The sequence below is a fragment of the Macaca fascicularis genome, chromosome X (assembly GCF_037993035.2).
Source record: "Macaca fascicularis isolate 582-1 chromosome X, T2T-MFA8v1.1".
Taxonomy (NCBI): Eukaryota; Metazoa; Chordata; class Mammalia; order Primates; family Cercopithecidae; genus Macaca; species Macaca fascicularis.
Genome location: NC_088395.1, coordinates 32,037,334 through 32,052,286, shown reverse-complemented (window position 1 = coordinate 32,052,286; position 14,953 = coordinate 32,037,334). Strand labels below are relative to the sequence as shown.

Sequence of the window (14,953 nt, the reverse complement as noted above, 5' to 3'; positions counted from 1 at the left end):
GTATGTTTATAAGATATCAAGTAAACTAAGTTTATAGAACTTGTAACAACATTTTAAACAACCTTTCTCCCTAGAGAGTTCATGGTAGACATGAATTTATTCAAAACTAGTGTGTAGAAAAATACCATTAACAAAAGCTCTGAAATTATATTAGAGGAGCTTAATAATGTTACATGAGAAAGAATAAAATGTTATTTATGATTTTTGATATATTTTACCCACTATATATGGCCATATCTATGAAAACTCTAGTAATATCTACTAATGCAAATATGGTAGTAAATTGTGTCTGCAGGTGCTGATGCCATAGTAGATAAAATATGATAACTTTATTTTAAAATATCGTATTTAAATAATGAAAATACAGTATTGGGAAAGACTATTTTATCTATTCTCTCACTCTTGAATAAAAAAAATCCAGAAAAAATACCTTGTTTTGGTAAGATTATATCAATTTATTTCCCAAATGTGTATAGGGTTACTTTTTTCTGATCATAAATGTATGTCTCTTCATTATAAAAATACATTGAAAGTGATAGAAGAAAACCAAAAGAATAAATGTAAATAATGATGTCATATTTCAAAAATTCGACATTTTTCTAGGTGTTGATCCAGTCTAAATCTCTTTTCAGAAGACTCCCTCCTGTGTAGATTCCCCAACTATTCTGCAATGTGATTTCCTCTTGCTCTGTTCTTGTAGAAAGGAGACACATCGTCACCATGTCAAATACAGAAAATGGTGCATGTATCAGATCATTGTCTCTGTCCATTGTTTGCCAGAGGGCCTCACAGTTTTTCAGGTGGTGGGCAACTGGATGTCATGCTGCTCTTGTACAATCGAACACAATTCATTATTTATATGGTTCCTTCATTTTAAGAAAATTTAACTTTTATTAGCTGGGAAAAAAAAGAAGTGATTTTTAAGTTGTTTAGAAATGTGAAATTCAATTTTCATACTGCAAAAGAGATTCAACTGCAAACACAGGCACACGCGTCTAGTGTTAGAACGAGTTGTCATACAAACCCAAATTAGCTGCCTCCACGTTGTCTTTGTTAACAAGTGTTTGTTTGCTCCTTGTTCCATCATCCAGAAATGCTCTTTAGCAGGAATAGATGGAACACAGTCGCAGTGACTTCTTCCTGTCTTTAAAAATTGGGATGACATTTGCCCATCTGCAGTGTTAACATAGTTCCTCAAAGACTACTGAGAGTGGGGTAGGACTGTATTGCACAAGTTCTCTCGTTTCCCTGGAATGTTATTGGTCCGGGGCCAGAGATTTTAGCTCATTTAGAGCAGCAAGGTGCTCTTTTAAAATTCCCTCACCTATTTTGGGCTTCATTTCCCTTATACGGTTACGCCTTTTCCAGTCTGATGAACATTCTCCTTGACAGAGCAGACAAGCAAAAGGAGCTGTGCACTGTTGCTTTCTGTGTCACCTCTATCCCTAACCTTCTCCCTTCTGCCCCAAGCAGTGAACCTTCATCTTTCTGGTTCTTCTTCCTCCAAATGGAAGTTAAAAGGCCCCGAATGTTGTCTTTAACATTATCACAAGCCTCAATTCATTCCAAGCTCAGCGTTTCCTCATTGTTTATACACTTCTATGTTGTTCTTCCAATATTTGCCCTCAGTTCTCTGTCCCTCATTTCTTCCCATGTTCATACTCTATTAGAATCTGAGCACCTTTGAGGTTGTCCATACAGTGGCACACATCTTGTTAGATACCACCCATTGTTTTATACTCACTGGAATGATTTGCCTTTATATTGTCAAAATTTTATTCTAAAGAGCTTTTACAGGCTTTCTTGAGCCATTTTCTCTTTAAATTCAAGATCATTGGATCACTACACTTTTTCCTTTTTAATCTAATGAACATACTCCCCCACATACACACGTGTGTTACTGAAAGATAGATGCCACTTGACTAGTCTTATAGATTGTCTAAATTGATCGTTTTGTGTGGGGATAAAAGGGTGAATTGTATAATATCCCTGATGGTTCACGAAGTCTGTTCCCGTATAACCTGATTAGTCTTCCAAACCCTTTTAAATTCTGTCTGCAAATGACTGAGGTTTGGCAATCAGCCTATTTCGGTTCTTTTCTTGCATAAGAAGAGTCCATATGTACTGTGTGAAGTAAGAGAGAGAAAGTACTTAGATTTGTTGGATGCCCTGATTGTTAGCATGGCTAAGGTATTGTGTAAGTAAGGAGAGTGGTCAAAAATGATATTGTTTTTATTTATTTATTTATTTATTATTATTATACTTTAAGTTGTAGGGTACATGTGCATAACGTGCAGGTTTGTTACATATGTATACTTGTGCCATGTTGGTGTGCTGCACCCATCAACTTGTCATTTACATCAGGTATAACTCCCAATGCAATCCCTCCCCCCTCCCCCTCCCCATGACAGGCCCCTGTGTGTGATGTTCCCCTTCCTGAGTCCAAGTGATCTCATTGTTCAGTTCCCACCTATGAATGAGAACATGCGGTGTTTGGTTTTCTGTTCTTGTGATAGTTTGCTAAGAATGATGGTTTCCAGCTGCATCCATGTCCCTACAAAGGACGCAAACTCATCCTTTTTTATGGCTGCATAGTATTCCATGGTGTATATGTGCCACATTTTCCTAATCCAGTCTGTCACTGATGGACATTTGGGTTGATTCCCAGTCTTTGCTATTGTGAATAGTGCTGCAATAAACATACGAGTGCATGTGTCTTTATAGCAGCATAATTTATAATCCTTTGGGTATATACCCAGTAATGGGATGGCTGGGTCATATGGTACAACTAGTTCTAGATCCTTGAGGAATCGCCATACTGTTTTCCATAATGGTTGAACTAGTTGACAATCCCACCAACAGTGTAAAAGTGTTCCTATTTCTCCACATCCTCTCCAGCACCTGTTGTTTCCTGACTTTTGAATGATCGCCATTCTAACTGGTGTGAGATGGTATCTCATTGTGGTTTTGATTTGCATTTCTCTGATGGCCAGTGATGATGAGCATTTTTTCATGTGTCTGTTGGCTGTATGAATGTCTTCTTTTAATTGAGGTAAAATTTTATATAAGATGAAACAGACTTATTTGGGAGAGGAGGAAGAGTTTGTTCTTATATAACATTTCAAACTGTCATATTTAGTTGAGAATTTCAATCTGTCGAGATACTTTGTATAATATTCAGATTCTGCCATCTAATATATTTCCCATGCTTTCTTACTGGATGTGACTGTGGCAGGTGTATAAGTTAGTATAATATTAAATCCTCAATCTGTTAACTTTTGTCAAGTGGTCCCACTGAAAAAGTGACACCTCAATTAAAAAAAAAATTCCATTACCTCAGAAAGTTTTTTCATGCTACCTTCCAGTCAGTTCCCAGCCCCAATAGGCACCTATTCTTCTGATTTATATCACCATAGATTAGTTTTGTCTTTTTAAAAATTTATATAAATGAAATCATACAATATGTACTATTTTGATCAGCGTACTACTTTTGAGACTCATCCATGTAAATATATCAGTTGTTCATTCCTTTACTGATGATTAATATTCCATTGTATAGATATACCACAATTCTCCTTTTGATGCACATTTCAGGTTGCTTTCAGTTTTTGGCTATTATAAAGATGCTGTGGACGTTTGTGTACAGGCCATTTTGTGAGCATATGTTTTAATTTAGTTTGAGTAACTCTGTAGAAGTGGAATGACTGGGCCAAATGCTTAACTTTATGAGATATTGTCAAACAGTATCTAAACAGTTTTCTAAAGTGGTTGTGCCATTTTACAATGCCACCAGTGATGACTGAGAGTTCCAGTTACTCTACATCTTTGTCCATATTTGGTCTTGTCAGTCATTTTAATTTTTGCCATTTTATAGAATATGAAGTAGTATCTTGTTGTGGTTTTAACTTGTATTCCTCTGATTACTAGCACTATTAAGCATCTTTTCATGGATTTATTGGACATTCATGTAGATTATGTCGTTCAAGATTGTACCTTTATGATTATTGGGTGAAAAGAGTATCATTTTGAGGTCATTCATATAACTTGAAGACTGGGAATGACAGACATTTTCCTGTTTTGTTTCTTTTCCCTTTATCTGAGGAGTCTACTAGAATGCAGTGTTGTTGCTTGAGCAGCAGTGCATTAGCTTTGTAAAAGCTCTATTCTCTGGCATCCCTACCACTAATATAAAGTGCAGAACATTTGAAATGTGCTATGCTCTTAGAGATTCCTTCAAAGTGCACAAAAATTCTGCAGTTTCACCACCTACCAGTAAAAGAAACTCAGTCACTCATTTAGTCATTTAGTAAAAAAAAAAAAATTAACTGATGAGCATGGTGGAAACCTCAAAGGTAAAGAAGACAATGTCCCTGAATTAAAGACAATCATAAATTTTCAATCAAAATAATGAAATTTAGGCTGGGCATAGTGGCTCATGCCTATAATTCTAGCACTTTGGAAGGCTAAGGTGGGAGGATTGTTTGAGGTCAGGAGTTCAAGACCAGCCTCAGCAAAAAAGTGAGACCCTGTCTCCACAAAAAATTTTTTAAAATTATCTGGGTGTGGTAGTATGCGCCTGTGGTCTCAGCTACTCAAGAGGCTGAGGTGGAGGATCACTAGAGCCCAGGAGTTGGAGGCTACAGTGAGCTATGATTGTACCGCTGCACTCAAACTTGCATAACAGAATAAGTCCTTGTCTCTAATAATAATCATAACAAAATTTAATTTTTATAGACTATGTAAAACAGTAAAGTAGATACGGTTCAAGTACAGTATGATTTTATAGGATAGATAACTTTTGCTTGAAAATGTATTCACAATTTATAGGATAGATAACTTTTGCTTGAAAATGTATTCACAATAGAGATAGTATTTGGGGCACATGTTTATCCATTTAACAAAAATGTTTTCAGCACTACCAGGTAGCAACACTTTACTAGGCACTAGAGTGAGAAAAGATTATAGTTCCTGCTCTCATGAATCTCATGGTCTAGTAAATTGGAATGAAAGCATTACATAAGTAGAGATAAAGACATACATGATGGAGGATGGAGAATAGTCGAAGGTCTGGAGAATGACCAGGACATCACTATGAGTTATCTAATTGTGCTAAAGCATGGATGAAGACTCAGAAAGTCATTGAAAGAAGCCTAAAAAGGTATCTCTCAGGGATACTATGAGGTTCTGAATCTTATATAAGCTATTTGGGCTTCAATAGGCAGGCACGGAGTATTCAGTGTAAATTTTTGAGCAGGGAATCCACCAGAAGAACTATGTATCTGGAGGATTAATCTGGAAAGATTGTGTAGAATGTTATGCAGTGAAAGAGTTTGAGAGGAAACAATTAGGAGGGTGTATTCATAACATAGGTGAAATGTAATGAATAACCAGGCTGGAGGAAAAGCAATAATGATGGAATCAACTAGGCAAGAAGTGTAACAATTAGGATCAGTAAAATAGAATTTGGATTGGGGGAATGATAAAAAAGGGACAAGACACAGTTGAACTGGTGGTATCCATACTGGAAAATACAGATGTCATTCAAATAAATATTGTAATGAATATAAGAAGCCAGTTTTGTGAGTGATGTAGATGTTGGCTTGAAAATATTTCCTTTGAGGTTTCAGTCAAATGAAAAGGTCCTGAAATGCTACATGGTAGCTTAAGAGGAAAGCGTTCCTGGAGAGAAAAAATTAGAAAAGATTTACATTTGATAATTTAATCTTTTCCTTCATACAAGCTAGATTGATAAGAAAGTAAAACCTATAGTTTTCACCACTTTTTTACAACTATTCCTAACCTTTTAGATACTCACATGAATAATTGAGAAAAATCTAACAGATGACTTGCTTATGTCATTTGTCTGCTTTATCCTTAGGTTCCTCTGGCTTGTATATTGTTCAATAAAATACAGATCATTGATATTGTACAATATCCTGATAATGGGGAGAGAATCCATTCTTGTACATTTTTTTTTTTTTGATTTGCAGAGGGCATGCTCAGTCAACAAGAAATGCACAATTGTTTTTATCATCACCTCTTCTCATCTAATTTCACGAAGGAGAGGAGTATTACCATACAACAGATAATGAGTTGGAAAATAAGAAACCTAACCTCAGAACTTAAGGCTTGGGGAAAAAAAAGAGTAATTTGTGTTTAATGCCTGTATAACTTGGCCAGAGGGACATATAAGGCTTAGTGATGGCCAACATGTGCTTAGATGTGGATTGTTAGCTGATGTCTTGGGGGTTCTGTAATCTAAGCTAAATGCTCAAAATCAATTAATTGATGTTAGACACAGAGATCTGTTTTGATCCCTCTTTATCGTATTTCTAGGCCTTCGCGTTCTCAAGAGCCTGAGAAATGAATGCTTTCCTTAATAACTTGTTATTTGTGGTAGGAGATGAAACTTTGATAAAAATACAATTGTTTTTAAATGTCTCTTTTTCACTCTAGGCTGTGGTATATATTTCAAAAAGTTACTTTTGAACCTTTCCAGAATGAGAAAGCAATCAAGAAGATTATAATATTTTGCTTAGTTTTCTGCTCAATTTATCAACAAATATTTCTTAAGCAATTATTAAGCTGAGCAGCGCTCAGCGCTGTGCTTGGTGATATAGGAAATGGGGAAAAGACCGTCTTTAAGGCCTTTATAATAATAATTACCTCAACTTGTCTGTTTCTTTTCCTTACCATTTTGCCAACATCATTGATCTATCTTGTTCTCAAAGCAATCGCCATAGTTATATTGTAACACAGCATTTTCTAGGCTGTCCCCATTAAACTGAGAGTGTTGACAAGAAAATACAGCTTATTTATCATTGTAAAACTTCAGACACCTACTAGTTACCCTAAATTAAATATTTGTTGGAGTCAGTCACACTAAAGAGAACACTTACTGCGTTGAACAATTTACCTTCATTAGACAGCATTTAAAGATTATGCCATAGCAAAAGCCCATGGAATTCTTGTGAACACAGAATAGAAGTGTATTAAGGAACAAGCTTAATTCTGTTTTAAAGCACAACACTTTCTCAAAATATATTTTGAAATCATCTTTGACCATTTTTTTTTACTAATAGGTGGGTGGGAGTTAGGGTAGGAAAACACAAGCAGCTTCATCAAAACAATATTCTATTTTCTTCAAATTTGTGGGTAATCATACGGCCTCTCAATTTTCCACATTATGCTAATTATGATATTAATCTCTCTGCCAGCAAATGAAAATAATACATATTAGATGTAGCAAATGTCAATAATGACAAAATTAGTCATCATGCAGATACTCAGGGATTCCCAAAATATGTTTGGATTATGATTGCTAGCTTTGAGTTTGCCCAGAATCATTTCAATAAAAATAAGGGATCAAACACATTTGGAACAAAACTCACACCATAAATTTTAGACATAGCTCTGCCAATAATGCTCTCAGTTATATTTTCAGTCCTAATATTTCTTCTGCGTTCCAGACCAGTATCTTCAACTGTCTGATTGATACTCTCTCCTTTGTTTCTATCCTCAATGCATTAAGTCCTGTGTATTTACTTTCCAAATAGCACTTGGTTCCATGCACTTCTCTCCATTTCTGCCACTGACTCCTCCTTGATCCAAGCGACCATCTTTCCTCACTTTAACTACCGTGATATCTCCTATTTGGTCTCCTTACTTCTATTCCAGGGCTCCTCCAATCCATTCATCCTCCTGCAGAGAATGATGACTAGCACCTTCCACAATGTCTGGCTAATAGGAGGTAGCCAATCAATAATTGACTTACAGAGTGAAAATATAGGCATGGCCAATACCAGTAGAGAACTACAGGGTTTTAGAACCAATGACAGTAGATCTTTCAATCAAGTATTTCCAGTCTATAATCAAGTTTAATTACACATTGTCTTATTTTGGAAAAAAACAATTTTGTTGTCTTTTTCTCTATGCACACATACATATTATATCACCCTCTACCTGCCAAATGACTTTTGAAGAATTATTTATGTGCCTCCAAATTAGTAATACCTCTAGAGAGAAGAGAAATTAGAAAGTTTAAAATGACCTATGCCTCCTTTGGAATATTATGTCCTAAGACTGTTTTTTGAGTTACATGCAATATGTTCCACGATGAACAATTTAATGTATTCAGAATCATGCTAATAATTATGTAGAAATAATTTTATGCCTGAAGTCATGTGTTCTATAACCAGGATTACTTAATAAGAAAGCAAGTACGGCTGTGAACAAGATGCCTTTGTATCAGAGAAAGGCCAATTTGTTTTCTTAACAAATCTAAGTAAATGGAGACAAAAACACAGCCCTTAAATGTTTTCTATTTGTCCTGAAGTTCTCATGAATAAGTTAGAAGGCTGGAAGCGTTAAATAAATCCATGAACGTAGAGAGAGCTAACATTTATTTTACCAAAGTAAAACCTATTCGCTTTGCAAAATTCTGTACTTTGTAACAACAGTTTTCTTCAAAGCAAGAGCCACCAATTCAAATGCCTTTACAGAATGATTTGAATGCATTCATACCCTACCTAAAGGCATTCAAATTATTAAACAAAGTTCTAACGCCAAAACATGTCTGGGGCCAGATTTAAAATGTAGCCCTCAGTTTCGAAGGGCAAAAATTTAACATATATATGTTTTCCTCACTTTAGGTAGCACTGTATTGAATCTCTGCTTGAAATTGAGGAATATATGATTTTTTTTTTGGCCCAGGGCATCATTTCTTGGAGGAGAAAGAAAAACAACCCAAGATACCCTTACAAAACATTTAGTACTTAAAACTCTTTATGATGAATTCATTTTGGTATACACATTAATAACAATGATAACAAATATATATATGTGTGTATATATATATATACGTGTATATGTGTGTGTGTGTGTGTATATATATATATATATATAAAACTGATGTGAATAAGATAAATACATCGAAAGGAAATTTCATTGTAATTTGATATTAGGTAAATGTCCCATTAAAATAAATTGCTACTGTACATAATTTTCCTTCAGTTCATTGGCAGGATGTTTGCTTTGGAAAAGAAACAGTCTATTTCTAGTTTTAGAAGGAATAGAAGGAATTCTCATTATTCTTTTACAGCAACCATTATCAGGAGCAGATGGGAAATTGTACCAAGAGCATATCTACTATTAAACCTCACAGGAAAAAGACAGTATTAAATGAAATCTAACAAGGCCTGATCCTGACTCTAGTTCCTGTGACAAACAAACACAACCATTTATATGGTTTCAGCATTTGTATTGGTAAGGTACAATAAATGTTTACTGAAGTAAAAAAAAAAAGATAACAGGAGAAAGAACAGGCTAAAAAGGTGCATTTTATGTCTGATTGTTCACTGTAAAGACTGTTCCTTTTTAAAATAATCAAATTTTATTTTCTATACAGGGGGTAAATGTACAGGCTTGTCACAAGGGGGATTGTGCATGATGCTGAGGTTTGGGGTACAGATATCATCACCCAAATAGTGAGCATAGTACCTGATGGGTGGTTTTTCAACCAATGCGCACCCTCCCTTCTTCCCACCTCTACTAGTCTGTGGTATCTGTTGTTTCCATATTTACATCCATGTATGCTCTATGGTTAGCTCCCACTTATAAGTGAGAACATATAGTATTTGTTTTTCCTGTTCCTGCATTAATTTGCTTATGATTATGGTCTCCAACTGCATCCATGCTTCTGCAAAGAACATGATTTCATTCTTTTTATGACTATGTAGTATTTCATGGTGTATATGTACCACATTTTCTTTATCCAATCTACCATTGCTTCACAACTAGGTGGATTCTATGTCTTTGCTATTGCGAATAACACAAGACAGGACCTTTTTATTTGACTGAGTTACTTGCAAATTACTCATAAAAGATCTGGAGGTCTTAACTGAAAGTTGAATCTGCGGTGCAGTTCAAATTTAGTGATGTATTTTCTGTTCAAGAGAAGAAAGCCCTCGTTCAGTCTTGCTGTAAAGTCCAATACATATGAAAATAACACAAATAGAAATATTTTATAAATAGCTATACAAAGGAGGGGCACTTAGTTCCCCTAGAACTCTTAAAAGGCCTCTAGAAAGAGGGAACTTTTATGCTAACTATTAAAGATGAATAATGAATTTGTCCTACACAACTTAACAGTATTGTCAAGGAAGTAGAAAGTTATTCAGTTTTACTGGGTGTTGGAGCTAAACTCAAAAGTGAGGAGAAGTGGCTGAGAAGGCAGTGGGGAGAAGAGAATGGTCCTTTCCATGCTCCCTGTTGTACTAATATGTTTGGATATTATCTTGTAGCTCATATATGGACTGGATTCTTGTCCTCCTCATTCTGAGCTCTCCTTGACTTTTATTCTTACCTCCTGTAACTTTCATTCTTTTACTCAAAAAAGGCCATTATTTCAGCCATTTTCACTGTTTTCTTATCCTTCCTAGTTTCTTTTCTATACTATTTTTCCACTCTTTTTTTTCTGTACTATTTTGCCCTTCTCTCCATTTTCCTAACTGCTGGATTTCCCCAATTTTAGCCATCTTTCAATTGTTCTGGCTATCCTCAGATGCTCCCTCAAGGTTATCAGACCTTCCACCGAGACGGAATCCCTTCGTCTATGGACAGGCTAAGTGGAATGGGTCCTGTTGCTGGGCTTAGCATATGCCCTGAATATTCATGCATTTATTTTGCTTCTTTACAAAAATCCATCATCCGATAGAAATTGAAAGATACTTCCTGAAGCATATTAAAATCTCTGAAAACAGTATTGACTATATTGTCTAATAATTAACATGACTGGTAAAATAGCTTTATTTATCATTGAGGAAAGTATCAGAAACTGTATTTCAAACTCCTGAATTCTTGACACTGACAAAGAGACAATGAGAATGATCTTAGGATTTAAAAAAAGAAGAAAAAGCACCATATTTGCAGGAAATTGCACCATAAAAGTCTCAGTTTCACAACCCTCCTCAAGTTTCATTTTATTACATCTTTTCTCTTCACCAATCAGTAAACTGGGTTAATGATTAACCTGTCTCAAAATAATTCATGAACAAAATTACAAGTAAATCTCAGTATTGGATTTTTGAAACATCTCCTTGTTCAAAGAAGGTTCCTTTTTCTTCCCTCTATTTCCCTGTATTTATCTTTTCTTCCAATTGCATTTTATCTCTTCTGTTTTTCTATTTTGCTCCCTAGTTTGTGTTTTTTTGACAGTTTTTTATTTCCTACATAATTCATCTAATTTGTCATTGTACAATTTCTTATAACTGCTTCTTAGCTTATTCCTTTTCTTCATTTGTCATATTTTATATTTCATCTGTTGTGTTTTCATACAGTTTTGGAAAGTTTTACAAATAGACTTTTTTTAAAAAAAATGTATATAATGCTTTCATAGAAAAGGTAGTTGTTTCTTTTTCTTATATCCTTCCCTGTATAAAAATAAAAATGTAGCAGTTCTGTCTTTGCCTGTATTTCCTCTTTCCTTCTCCAAATTTGACCAGACTTGAAGGACTTAGATATATAATAGTGTTATTTTCTATAATTTAGGAATACCTTTTGACTTAAAAAGCAGAAGAGAAGTTGAAAATAATATAGTAATTCTACATGTCCTTCCTGCTTCCCTATTCTCTCCACATGTTTGTAACCTCCCCTTTCTTTTTTAGTGTATCTCTTTCATAAACCTTTGTCCCCAGAAATTCTGATTCAGTAGACTTAAAATGGAATTCTGGGCTTTTTATATTTTGAAAAGCTCCCCATGGGAGTTAGATATGCACTTCTTATTAAAAAACGAATGCTTAATATTGAAATCAAAACACAATAAGCTTTCTAACTATGATGAATAATCCAACAGATTTAATTATGATTTTCTTTTTGTCTAGAACCAAGACTAGATGTTAATTGCCAGAGAAATAGATAAGAATGACTATGACAACAGTACATTAATATGATATCAAAGCTTGGAAATTTTATTGGTAATGAATAATTCAGTACTTAAAATATTTAGAAGCTATAGAATTAAAATTAATTAATGTAGTTCACTGTGTGAATAAAGTTGATTGAGATTTTACATTTAATTTTGTAAATCCAATGTTATCTTTTCCAGCTCAGAAAACACCACGTACAAGTTATTACTTTCTGTTTTGATCCCTTATTTTTCTCTCTTATGCTTTATCACTGAAAACTCTCCTTGAGCAGGCCATGCACTGTAAATATTTCTCCTGGTTGCAAAACCTCCTCATACAAATGCAGTAGACTATTTAATGAGCTCTTCTTTCACAAAATTAAAAAATACCTGAAAGCCCTGATTTGAGATTCTATATAAATGAGATTTAGATCTAACAATTTTAAATTATTGCTTCATTCTTAGCTATTCAATTCTATCTCTTATTTGGGAAACCGAAATAATAAAACCATTGCTGATTCTACAATTAGGTTGTAAAAGTCACTGTAGCCATCAGCCATGAAGGAAAAGGGCCAAGTTCAAAACTACAAAGCAAAGAGGCTGAGATAAAAAGTGCTGCAGCAGCTTTAGTTTATGGCATTATAAGCAGGAATAAGAATTCCTTGATTACTTAACAAAGGCTCAAAAGGCATTTACTCCATTACCTTACAACTCAAAGTGGTATTCCTGGACCAGCAGTATTGGCATTTTTTTTTTTTGAAGTTTGTAAGAAATACAGAATTTTGGTGCCTCCACAGACCTAATGAAGCAGGACTTGCAGTTTAATAAGATCTCCAGGAGATTTTTATGCACATTAAAGTCTAAGAAGCACCGCTATGGTATACATCTGATGTGTGCCCATGCATTTTTTAAAAGTATGAAGTATAGTTGTAAGTATTGAACACTCATGAAGGAACAAATAAGAGCCATGGTCTTTACCCTCTAAATACCTCCCTGATGTCTATGTTTTAGGCAAAATTTTTTTACCATTTCAGTAGTCACTGATGCTTGCATGATCCAGTTTATTCCAAAACAATGGTGATTCTCATGTAATAGTTCATGTTGCCTTAATAATTTACGTTGTCTCAAGTTCTCTGCCCAGGCCCCAATATACACCAAGGGCTGTACTCGTCCCCTAACTCCTGCTCTCGTACAGTGACATAGAGCCCAATTTTAGATACCTGATCACATCATGGAGATTGCACACCACAGGCCTTAACTTCTGCCACACTCTCACTGCCTTTAACCCTCCATATGCCTAAGTCCTATGCTTCTTTAAATTCCAAATTTACCCAGAAGTCTCCTCTGCTCATCCTTTTCACTGAGATCATCCCTCTTCTGGCCTACCATGTATTGATCACCTTACTTTTTTATCCTACTGTATGTAGTAAAACAAATTATCACTTACAATTGTGTATTATTTTTTCTACTAGATTATGTACTGCCTAAGACCTAGAAAATTGTGCTTATTTATTTGAATCTCTAGGAGGATCAGTAATAAGTATTAATACTAATGACACTAAGGTGATGATGAGCCTGAATTTCCTCCCTTCCTTTCTTCCTACTTCTCTCCTTTCCTCCCTTCTTTTCTTCCTCCATTCCTTCCTCTGTTCCTTCCTCCTTCCACTTTTTCTTCACTTCCCTTATTCATAAATTCATGCATTCACTCAGCAAATGCTTATTGAAACCTTCCATGCACCAGACATTGTACTAAACAACAGGAAACAATCATGAATAAGACACAATATCTGACCTCAAAGAATTTATGATATAAAAGTAATGGCAAAAACCATCATTACTTTTGCACTCACCTAATATATAGACATAGTTTGTTATGACTGGTGTCTCTATTACTAAGCAATGACTGTCACATGCAACACTGATCTGAACAGGTGGTAAAGAGTGAGATGTAAGCAATGGAGCAAAGCCAACTAGTTACAAGGAAATATCACATGTTTACTAGAGCACATCTCATGGGCATTCAAGAGAGTATGGCCAGGACAGCTTGTGAATAGTTCAGTAACTGTGCATAGTTTTATATTCATTGTGAGGCACCGTGTCACTGGAATAATGACCTTTTTATCATTTTTTGCTGATTTACAGAGTATTTTAATTGCTAAAAGTAGGCTACCAAAATTTCCAGTATTCAAAAATAATTTTGCTTGAATGTAGTAAAAAAAAAAAGGCAAGAAATTTATGTGAAATGAGAGTCTAAGGGAGCTTTACCTCAGTCTCAGAAAACATGCATTCGTTCCTTCATTTAGCAAGCATGTACTGGTGTCTACTATAAGCTTGCTATTGTGTCAAGGAGTAGGAGAATATAAAAATATTAGAGAATTTGAATCACATCTATTAGGAGAGTTTTCTACATATTGACATTATTCTGTCAGTGACACAAGGATTTGAGTCATTTAGATTTAAATATGGTAGGTATCTCAAGTTCTCAGATATAATTTCATTTTCTAAGGTTCATATTTAGTTAATATGTTATTTTAATTGCCTTACAAATTCTAGATTATCTTTTTTAAAAAAATAAATAGAACATAATGGCCAGTTTTATTTAATGGTAAAAAGCATTTTTGTTTTTGTATGTACTTGGTTATAATATTCTCCTTTTCAATTGAACTATTTTTCTGATACTTTACTCTTAAAATTTCATTCAGGAAAAAAAGTAAACAATATTTAAGCTTGACAATCATAAAAATGTTCTGGTGACTATAGATTATTTTAAAATTTATTACTGTACCTTACGGATATCTTGATGGGATGCTCCTGAAAGCAATTAATTCTCAGTTTTATGTGGCTTATAATGCAAAATACATTGATGTAGACAGAATTTGAAATAAATTTTCTTCTAAAATAGCAATTAATTTTATTTAAATATCTCTACAGGTTTTTTAAATACTGTGACTAAACTATATTTGTTCTTTTTCACCTCTCTTATCCACAATCACTAAGAAACCCAAATACTTTGTTCATGTTTAAATTTTACAACATTTCATAGGCTATTAA

The 14,953-nt window shown here is 34.4% G+C and overlaps 1 protein-coding gene across 16 annotated transcripts in view; it reads left to right on the top strand.

Annotated features, from left to right (window-relative positions):
• Positions 1-14,953, top strand: part of DMD (dystrophin) — a 2,153,717-nt gene that overhangs the window by 1,257,661 nt on the left and 881,103 nt on the right. The window lies entirely within an intron of this gene.